Below are 11,528 nucleotides of genomic sequence, written 5' to 3'. Positions count from 1 at the left end.
TACAGTATGTCAGAACCAAGCCAGTCTTTTCTAGTAGGGGGTGAGTGGGAGGTGAAAATGAAGTAAAGTTCTGTGATCCCACAATTAATTTAGCAAAACTTAAATATGTCCTTAGCTTTCATATCGCTGTGATGAACAGTATGGAAGCAGAGTCCAGGCTACAGTATAGAGGCAGGAGTGTGGTCTGAGGTTAGGGTAGGCAGACTGACAATCAGGACTCTGGGGTGCTAATCTCAGCCTGAGGAGGCAGGGGGGGTTAGTGCAGGAAAGTGGGATTCAAGACTCTTGCGTTCGCTTCCTTCCCCACTCTACCACTTCCTCACATAGGAGAGTCACTCCAATTCTTTGTGCCCTGTTTAACCCTTTAGGAGAAATGGGGATAATTTTCATATTTACCAAGCTCTCAAGTGTGTTTTAAGATCATCGGAGGAATGACCTCTTCAGTCTTGTTAATGTGTAGCATGCGATGGTTAGTTCCTGACTAGGGCTTCGGGCCAGTCATCCTCTGAGGATCTGTACGAGTTTAACCCCAGACATTCACTCGGGATCAGAGTTGGTCAAGAAATAGAATTTCCCACAGGAGGGAAAGTCTATTTGAGATTTTGAAAGTTGAAGCAGAACAAAAAGTCAAAATCTTGGATTTTTTCTTGAACAGAAACATTCCAAAATACTTTGTCTCAGCCTTGCAGAAAGGCTTTGTTTGTATGTTTGTTGTCAAACGTTTTGTTTGACAAATTTTATTGTCATGTAAACTTTTGTTAGAAGTTAGAATCATAGGATATTAGGGTTGGAAGGGACCTCAGGAGGTCATCTAGTCCAACCCCCTGCTCAAGGCAGGACCAATCCCCAACTAAATCATCCTAGCCAGGGCTTTGTCAAGCCTGACCTTAAAAACCTCTAAGGAAGGCGATTCCACCGCCTCCGTAGATAGCCCATTCCAGCGCTTCACCACCCTCCTAGTGAAATAGTGTTTCCTAATATCCAACCTAGACCTCCCCTACTGCAGCTTAAGACCATTGCTCCTTGTTCTGTCATCTGCCACCGCTGAGAACAGCCGAGCTACATCCTCTTTGGAACCCCCCTTCAGGTAGTTGATGGCGGCTATCAAATTCCCCCCTCACTCTCCTCTTCTGCAGACTAAATAAGCCCAATTCCCTCAGCCGTCCCCGTAAGTCATATGCCCCAGCCCCCTAATCATTTGTGTTGCCCTCTGCTGGACTTTCTCCAATTTGTCCACATCTCTTTTGTAGTGAGGGAACCAAAACTGGAAGCAATACTTCAGATGTGGCCTCACCAGTGCCAAACAGAGGGGAACAATCACGTCCCACGATCTGCTGGCAATGCTACTAATGGAGCTCAATATGCCGTTGGCCTTCTTGGCAACAAGGGCACACTGACTATAATAATGACTATAAAAGTCAACTTTTTATTACTAAGTTAGAAGCTATAGTATAGTCTAACAAAATTCAAAAGGAAACGTTTGGCCCTGATCACAATGAAACATTTTGATAACTTCCTGTAGAAAATGGGGATGAAATCGCTATGGCTCTGTGAAACGTTTTGATTTTGTCAAATCAGTATTTTCCCAAAAAACAGCCTTCACTATAGCTCATAGAATCATAGAACTGGAAGGGACCTCAAGAGGTCATCTAGTCCAGTCCCCTGCACTCATGGCAGGACTAAGTATTATCTAGACTATTCCTCACAGATGTTTGTCTAACCAGCTCTTAAAAATCTCTAATGCTGGAGATTCTATAGCCTCCCTCCACAATTTGTTCCCGTGCTTAACCATCCTGACAGTTAGGAAGTTTTTCCTAATGTCCAACCTAAACCTTCCTTGCTGCATTTTAAGCCCATTGCTTCTTGTCCTAGCCTCAGAGGTTAAGAAAAACAATCCCCCCACCCACTCCTTGTAACAACCTTTTATGTACTTGAAAACTGTTATCATATCCCCTCTCAATCTTATCTTCTCTTCTCCAGACTAAACAAACCCAATTTTTTCAGTCTTCCCTCATAAGTCATCTGTTTGCCATGGAAGGTGCTACAGGGCAGGGACTAGTTTTTGTTCTGTGTTTGTACAGCCCCTTGCACAGTTGGATCCTGCTCCATAACTGAAGCTCCTAGGCGCTAGCATAATACAAACCATTAATAATGGTGATAGTGATGGGAGGCAGTGCGAACGTCTTACACTGTGTAAGCCTACCAGAGGCTGGGCCAGGTCAATCAGGGTTGTCCTATCTACACACATTCCCAAAGGATGTACTCAGCAAAACTGTTAGCCATGACTTTCCTCCTGTGAAAACTCTTTGCAGATTCAGTTTGCCAACTCCCCTTCATTTGCTTTCTCAATAATTACAGAGAAGGTTATTGTCACACTTCAGGGCAACTGCACCTGGATTCCCCCTCCATGGTCCCTCAAGGGCACCTGCTGTAGCCTCCCAGCTCCTCAGCCAGCACCTCTCTCTGGCAAAGACCCACATCTCTCTCCCTCCTGACCGAGATATTTCCAGGCTGCTCCATGTCCTGCCTTTAATGTTGTATCCCCAGCACACCAGACTATCTAACCAGGCCAGCGTCTGTGCTTTGTTTTCTCTCCAAGGGCTAGGAAGAAGTGTGATTTCCAGCAGTCACATGTTACCAGATAGCTCTTTATAAGCAAGTACATTTATTGGTAAGGTGAAAGCATTACAGAGAGAGACATCAAACCAGCACGAGTTCCTATATGCATGTGTCAGCTGTTCTGAGTGCACCCCTTTTCTGTGGCTCAGCTTTCATCGAACCAGCTTTCCTCTATTCAACTTCAATGGGCTCAATCCATCACTTTAACATGAAATGAACCAATCAGCCCTTAAGGTCCAAGGCCTGCAGCCTTCCTGTATCCCCCTATCAGTTCCCTGGAGTCAGCTCGACCTGGGACTGTTTCCTTTTCATCACCGCGGACCTTTCGGCCTCTCTGTTCTTTCATAGCTGGGCTTGTTTTCCTTATAGGGTCCAACTGTGGTTTTCTTGTCTCCTTGAGTGGCAGTTCTGGCAGCGGTACTGGGGTGAGGTCAGCCTGGTTGCCTGGGCGCAGGGAAGGCTCTCTTCTGCCTGTGTCCTGCCTGGGGTTTGTAAACCTTAGGACTGTGTGTGTGTGTGTGTGTGTGTGTGTGTGTGTGTGTGTGTGTGTGTGTGTGTAGAAAGCTTTCCAGTCACCTGTCAGGCTTCTGGGACATCAGTCGGCCAAAGTCCTTCCAACCCTTCTTGGACAGAAGGTCTCATCCATTTGCTGGATCAGAAAGAAGGTCCTGAGCCAGTTGAAACTCCGACTATTTATCCACCAGTCCTTTCTTTGTCTGTTGGTCTCTGGAGCCTCCCCAGATGACAGTACCTCTCTGGAGGTGTTACAATCTGAATGAATTTGCCTAATCACCCCCTGCAACGGGGGTTCACTCACCACTTTGGCGCCTCCTGCTGGTTGTCTTGGGAATTAGCTCTGCATGTTAGTGTGTCCTCGTCGGGTGGTGCCTTGCCACCATCACTCCTGCTCTAGGACCCACATCTCTCCAAGGATCGTGGTTTCATCTTCAGTGACACAGTCCTCCAGCCGTGCCACACACTGTGCTCCCCCCTTCTGGGGGACCTGCCGTCTGCTGTTCAGCCACTCCCCTTAGTGGCGACTGCAGCAACTTGTCTGGCCACTATCCGTCACTGGCCTAGTTCCTGCTAGCAGCACTGCTCTGTCCAGGGTGCTGGCAGTTCTTTCAGCCCTCCAGAGACACAGTCCTTCCTCCCTGGGGTCCCAGCAGAAAACTGCCTTCCTGTGCCTTGCAGCTCCCTTTTTATATGGGCCTGCTTGGTCCTGATTGGCTGCTCCTTTCAGCCCTTCTCTGATTGGCTGCCTCCTGCACAGCCTCCCTAGGGCTCTATTAACCCCTCAGAGCTCAGTGTGGGGCAGGCGCCCCATCACCCCCCCATACTTTTCTTAGTTCCTGGGGGAGCTGTGGTCACCTTCCCCCATGGAATTACATGCAGTCTGTGGCCCACAATGATACACAAAGTAAGATCTCCCAAAGATAGTGCAGAAAATTGCCATATTTGTCACAGAGCTAGAACTTCATGAAAATCAGAATTTCACCTCCCATGGGGAATTCTGATCTTTCAACCATTTGTCCTGAAAAATCAGAATATTGACATTTTCCAGAAGAAATAAATGTTTCGATGTTCCCAGCAGCTGCTCAATGCACTCACCCACAACTGTGATAGCTCCTGCCCCTGCTTGTTTGTACCCTCGATCCTGCCTTCCTTTGTTCCAGGTAACCTGGTCCTGACCCCTGCTCTGGTGCTTGGCCTCTGCCTCTGACCCTGGGCTCCAGTTTCTAATGCCTGTCTCCTGCTCTAACCACTGGGCCTGGTCCCAGCCACCATGTGCTCCAGCAGCCTGCAAGGCAGGAGCCTGGGAGCTGGAATTCCTAGGGTTTCCTTGCTACTGAGTGTCTGGGAGTGTGGAAGGCCTGGGGTCTCCTGCAGTGGGGCAGCTGGCCAGATGGGCGGCCCCAGAAGTGGGGAGCCCGGCAGGCTGCTGAGAAGCAGGGAATCCAAAGCTGGGAACAATTTTCTGATGAAAATTTCTCATGGAAAAAGTTGGTTTTGCAGAACAGACTGTTCTGTCTGAATGTTACCCTGGTGGGAAATCCCCATCAGCTCCAGTCTCTAGCCTTCATGGTTGCAGAGAAAACCTTCTAACATGTGTGCGCCCTAAGAGGTCAGAAACCAGCAGGCCTACACAGAGATCCCATATCAGTCATTTAAAAAAATCTCATGATTTTTAAGCCAGTCTCATGATTTTGTTAAGGGTCTGATGCAAGAGTCTTTAGTGCCTGGGGTTGGTGAAGTCGCAAATGTTTGACAGCTGAGCTCCCATTCAGGAAAATGAGAACACTCATGCCCCTCTCCAATCCCCTGCACCATATGCTGTGAATTCATACATTACCCTCACCCCTTCCACCCCAGCCCTTTGGACATGCCCCTCACTTTAGGAAATGATCCTGTAATTCTTCATACACTGATCCCCCTCCCAGTTCCTCGCACACTTTGATGAAATAGTCACAAAGCTTGGCATGCTCTGAGTTAGCACCCATTGAAATGTATGGGCAGTTCACCCCTCAGTTACTGTTTCAGGCTCTCTGCAGACCCAGGCAGATGTCCCTGCACTTGGTAAACTTGGGTCATATTGTCTAGGTTTTCTGCACAGCTGGAACAGCAGGAGGCTGTTTGTTCAAATACAAACTGAGACTTTGCAGAACAATTATGAGGCTTCTCTGCCCCCTGGCCTCTAAGACTCCTAGGTGGGTGTGACATACCAGGGTACAATCTAGACTAATGAGTAGCTGTGTCACCCCTGCCCTGAAACTTTCAGTGCCTTCCAATGCCTGGCTGAAGTAGCTCCCACCTGAGTTGCTCACAAACAGTCTTCCAGCATGTAAGCCATGCCCTGAGTGTCAACTTTTTCTGTCTTTCAGTAAGAACCGGTTGGCTATTGCACAGCATGTCTTGTCTGCAGAGCTCCCTGCACTTCCCAAAAGGGATCAGTGTCATCATCCTAATTTACAGAGAAAAACTGATGCATCAAGAAGGGTTACACTCTGGCTTTCCTTAGTTATACTGCAGAGTGACCCCAAGACACTCCCAGATGTCTCCCCTGTACTTCCCAGCCCTCTCCTACCAGTGCAAAATATTTTAAGTCCATTATTCCTTAAAGGGAATAATATGCCGGCTTAGCATTTGAAATCGGTATTCAGACATTTCAATTTAAACACAATTCGATCACATAAAACAGTCAAACAAGTTTACTAACTACAAAGAGATGGATTTTAAGGGAGTAGAAGTAATGAGCTAGTGTCCAGAGTAGTAGGGAGTCCGACCGTACCTCTATTACTCTAGGGCAACCCAACTGAAGGGAAGAGGGTACCGCAGCTATCGGGCACAAGGGCTGGCACCCCGAATGCACCGCTGCAAAACTCTCCTGCCAAATAAGCCACACAAAGCCGAGTAAACCGGGAAATTGAGCACAGACTCATGCGTCGGTCTGACCAACGCTCACAACCCGGGGTAGCACAGGGTGAAAAATGGAAAATGACTAAAAGAGTAGTCCAACTACGTGTTGCAAGTCACAACACAAGAACACTATCATCTGATCCATTTTTCTTAATTATTATTAATACTTTGAAGTCACAAAATCAATAAAAGCTGACATCATCAGGATATGCCAAACATATCAGGGAATTGGACTTGATGACCTCCTGAGGTCTCTTCCAACCCCAATATTCTATGATTCTAAGAAGAACAAAAGATCTCATGGCACAGTGGAAAAGCAGAGAGCAAGTATTCCTAGGAATATCATTCAACAATACAGCAAGGACTGGAGGTGTTGGATTCCTTGTCAGGAAAGAAACAGTTACAAGGATAAACAACGAGGAGTCCTTGTGGCACCTTAGAGACTCCTCATTGTTTTTGCTGATATAGAGTAAGGTGGCTACCACTCTGAAACCAGTTACAGGGACAGTCACCTGTGACATCATTTCACCCCAGATAGCAGTTCTCATGCTTCAGATAAAATAAAGGAGAATGTTTAAAGTTATTCAGGTGTGTGCTCCCACGCAAAAACCAGAAGATGAAGAAATGGAACATTTCTACAAAGAGCTGGGGGAGGCAAGGCAGAAAGGAGCCACCTATACAATTATCCAAGGGGACTTCAATGAAATAGTAGATGGAAAGGAGAGCGAGAATGAAAAGTAAATGGGGAAATTTGGTAAAGGTATAAGAAATTATTGCAGCACATGTCTGGTTGCATTCTCAGAGGCAGACCATCTCCACATAATGAACACGATATTTCAAAAAGAACAATGTCAGCAGTGGACATAGAAAAGCCTGAATGGAGTCACACTGAATCAGGTTGATTACGTATTGACAGATGCCAGAAGAATCTTCAATGATGTAGCAACAATAGGAGAAAGAATCATTTGCACAGGCTCAGACCATGGTATGTTGTGCTCAAAACTATGCGTTGACAATGCCTATGAAGACCGAGTCAAGAGAAGCCAGAAACTGAAGCGAAAGTGGCACTTTAATGAAGAGGTATTTGCACAGGAAGTGAATGAAAAGGACCTTGAGTATAAGGTCAACAAGGACATTGATGAGGACTATGAAGAGCTTATCTCACAGATAATCTCAGCAGCTAAGAAGGCAAAGAGAGGATCAGTGAGGAAACTGTCCATCTGATGGCAAGGTGGGCATGCATGAAATTAGAAGGAAAAATGGGTGAAGAATACAGAACACTGTGCAAAGAAATTTGTGTGAAGATCAAAGAAGACGACAAAGACTTTAGAAAGAAGAAATTGAGAGAGGAGGCTGGAAAGAACGAGAGTCTAAAGAAGGTAAAAAGACATGTTAGGCTGAAACAGATTATCCCGGGAGTGCTGAAAGACGAAAACAGTGAAAGGACATTGGAAAAGAGCAAGATGAACAAAATATGTACAAAATTCTACAATGATCTCTACTCCTCGCATGTCAATGTCCAGCAGACGCCATCAAGGCAGCAGGTTATAAAAGGAGTTCCAGACATTATGTGGGAAGAAATCAAATACACAGTTCATAACATAAAGAGAAGGGAGAGCCGGGGGGTGGACGATATTTGGCCGGAGTATTGCAAAATAGGGGAAGATACTTTCTTCAAAGCATTGGCACAATGGTTAACCATCTACATCAAGAGCAAGTGTGTCCCAGATGCATGGAAGAAATGGAAAATAATACTATTGATGAAGAAAGGCGATCTAGAAGAATTGAGCAATTACCATCTGATTATACTCCTCTCACAAGTGCGTAAAATCTTAACCTGCTTCATACTCAATTGGATCTTAAAATGCATGAAAGCAGAGAACAAGCTGGTTTCCACTCAGGATATTCGAGAATTGATCACATCCGCTCAATTCAGCAGCAATCGAAAAATGCAAGGAACACAAAGTACCATTGTGTATTGCATTTGTCAACTGCAAAAAGGCATTCGACTCTGTGGAGATTAATGCTGTACTCAATGCGCTCAACAAAATCGGAATTGACCTAAGGTACATCGACCTGCTGGAAGAAATTAACTGCAATTGCTCGACAAAGATAACATTATTCTATGCCCCCCTGTATTATTACTATACGTAGAGGAGTCAGACAAGGCAACACAATTTCTCCGAAGCTGTTTGCAGCAGTACTGGAGTTGTTGTTCAAGAAATTGAACTGGGAAGAAGGAATCAGAATTGATGGGGAACAGTTAAAGCATCTTCTCTTCGCTGATAACTGTGTAATATTGGCAAAGGACACAGTAGAACTGGAGAACACATTGCAGCAACTGCAAACACTTTCACATGATATCTGGTTGGAAGTGAACACGTTGAAGACTAAATGGATGAGGAATGAGCATTGTGTAGAAGGAATCATCACTGTAAACAGGAAAGTAATTGAGGAGGTTGACAATATACTTATCTGGGTTAGCAGTTGAACAGAAACAACTCATTTGAAAGGGAGTGCAGTAGGAGGAGAAAGGTGAGGTGGGAAAGTTTCAATAAAATAAAGACTTCTCTAATGGATGATGAACTGCCCATGAAGAAAAGGAAAGAACTGTTTAACTTTTGTTCTGCCAGCAACGGAAAGCTGGTCAATGACGAAAGGGGAGGAATTAAAATTTGCTGTCACCCAGAGAGCAATGGAAAGGCAAATGTGATGTTTCACTCCATATTCTTTATGAAAATATGCTTATGCTATGAAGATGACATAACTGAGATGTACTTTATGCAAGATGGGTCTTGTAAGAGATCATTGGAAAGGTTACAATTTACTGAATGTGATTATCCAATTTTATGCCTGTGTCATTTCTGTATCTGAAGTTAGGACTATTGACTATGTATCTGTATTTCAACTATGCTACTTTGGGTGACGCCCACTGCTAACACTTCAGGTACAACAGTGGAAAAGCCAGAGAGGGCAAATGGCCCATCAGTGAGGACAATGGACTTTGAAAAGGTTTGGCCTTCCTGAGGATGCTCCATACTGCCACTGACTCATGGATGCTGTGATCCTACGGAGACAGGTGGTCTTGTCACCTGATACTAAACCTTACCTGGGACTTCTTGTAACTTTCCACTGTAAGGGGGGGTGTCAAGTTTGGGAAACAAAGGATTCCCGCCTTATGTAAATCCTATTTAAGGGTAGGGGGGAAGGTAAATGAGACGACTCCTCTCCATGACCTGTCTGCCCAAGAACAAAGACTGCAAAAGCCACCTGAAGGGAAGGCCAGGTGGGAGTCCAGACTGAGGCAAGGGTCCAGTCTGAAAAGGAATAAAACTGGAACTCTAAACCACAGAAACTTTGCAACCCGCCTAAAATAACATTGAGGATGAGAATTTACATTTTGTAACCTGGTTCTTAAGTATATTGAACTTAGCTTGCGTGTTTTGCTTTATTCGGTCAGTAATCTGCTTTGTTCTGTCTGTTATCTCTTATAGTCACTTAAAATTCATCTTTTGTAGTAAATAAACTTATTGCTTGTTTATAATATAACACAGTTTATGTAATTTCAAATGGGGAGGGGAGAAGTTGTGCATATCTCCCTCCACATTGAGGGAGGGGGCAAATTTCATAAAACCTTTAGGTTTGTACCCCTTAAAGGGAGTGGGCACTAGGTTGTTGGGGCAAGCCCCTAAGGCTGAATCTTTCCAGAGCGGATCTCTATCTCTCTGTACAGCTGGGTGTGGCCCTGCCTCTATGCTTGGCTGGAAGAGGCTTGTGAGCTAACCCAACAAGGCCAGATAAAGGAGACCCAGGCTGGCAGAATAGGCTGCCTCAATGGCATCTCAGCACATCAGGTGACACCCCAAAGGGCCCAAACCCGTCACAGCAAATGTGTAAGTTATCGCTCCGTGATCACATACCGAACGAGGAGCTCAGAAGGTGTACAGAGGTGACCGATGTAGTGCAGGTGATGTACCACGCAAAGTGGAGATGAGTGGGTCTGTGATGCAGTAGGGACTGTCTGTGTGGGGAGCGGGAGAGCAGGGGAGGACTTTAGGGGATGGACGATGCCAGGGCCTGTAACCTGAGCTAGGTAAGGGAGGGGAAAGGTCAACACCTTTGCCCGGGAAGGGGGACAAAGGAAGGGGGTGGCAGGAGGGAAGCAGTTTGAGTTTGGGCTCGGGGCTGTGTGGGCAGAATTCAGGGTATCCTAGCTAGGATCCAAGCACCCTGAAAGCCCAGAAGGACTCAGTGGAGGGGTCCTGACTGTGCCTGCAAGCTCTGCTGTAACCTGTGTTCCTGTTGTCCAATAAACCTTCTGTTTTACTGGCTGGCTAAGAGTCACTGTGTGTCCCAGGAAGAGGGGTGCAGGGCCGGACTCCCCCACACTCCGTGACAACTGGTGGCAGCGGTGGGATATACTGCACCCCGTGGACGGCGCTTCCTGCAGTAAGTGACTGGGGAGCAGTAAAACAAAGGGGTGGTTAACCCCTGGGAGTGTGTGCCCAGTGAGAAGGACTTTGCAGTAACAGGGTCCCCCGGGGGATTGCAGCGAGCGGTCCCAGGGGCGGAGGAGTCTGCAGCTCGACCCTGGCAGAGAGGTGGTGACCTCAAGAAGGGCTGGTGCACTAGGGGTCCCCCTGGAAACCGTGGGGAGCGGCGAGCACCCCGGCCTGTGAGTGGCCAGCAGGAAGATGTATGCCAAGCGACGCAAGTGTGACCTGCTGGAGCTGTGTAAGCAGAGGGGGCTGCACCCAGGGAGGCTCAGCAAGGACCAGCTGATTGCCCAGCTGGAGCAGGGAGACCGCATGAATGAATGGAGCCGTATCTCTGAGGGAAGCAGCCGGGCAGATGCAGCGCAGGCACCAGTGTCTGTCCCCGCTGGGAGTGGTCAGCCAGCGGACGAGGGCTTCCCGAGACCACCCCTTCCTAGGCGTAGGGGAAGGGCGGGGAGGAGCCCAGTGTATACCGAGGGCACCGTGACACCCCCGGCCAGCAGGGGAGCCTCACGGCGAAGCCCACCCCCCAGCAGGGGATCCTCCCGGCAACGCTCGGCATCCGTGGAGCGGAGGCGGCTGGAATATGAAAGGGAGCTGAGACGGGAAGAGCTCGAGTTAAAGAGGCGAGAGCTGGAGGAGAAGGCGAAACAGCGTGAACATGAGGAGAACCAGCGTAAACATGAGCGGGAGGAGAAGGAGAAACAGTGTAAACATGAGCTGGACCTGGCCCAGCTGAGGAGAAGTGAGGCCCCGGCTGCGGTGAGTGAGGGGGGACCCAAGCCTACAAAGAGCTTTGATAAGCACTTGCTGCCCCGGCGTAAGGATGGGGAGGACATAGATACCTTCCTGACGGCCTTTGAGAATGCCTGCGAGCTGCACAGGGTTGACCCTGCAGACAGGATCGCAGTTCTCACCCCCTTGCTGGACTCCACAGCCGTGGAGGTGTACAGCCGACTGAAAGGGGCGGAGGCAGGGGACTACGAACTGTTCAAA

The sequence above is a fragment of the Gopherus flavomarginatus genome, chromosome 20 (assembly GCF_025201925.1).
Source record: "Gopherus flavomarginatus isolate rGopFla2 chromosome 20, rGopFla2.mat.asm, whole genome shotgun sequence".
In the NCBI taxonomy this organism is placed as follows: domain Eukaryota; kingdom Metazoa; phylum Chordata; order Testudines; family Testudinidae; genus Gopherus; species Gopherus flavomarginatus.
The sequence above is the reverse complement of the archived record's forward strand: the minus strand, read 5'-3'. Positions refer to the sequence as shown.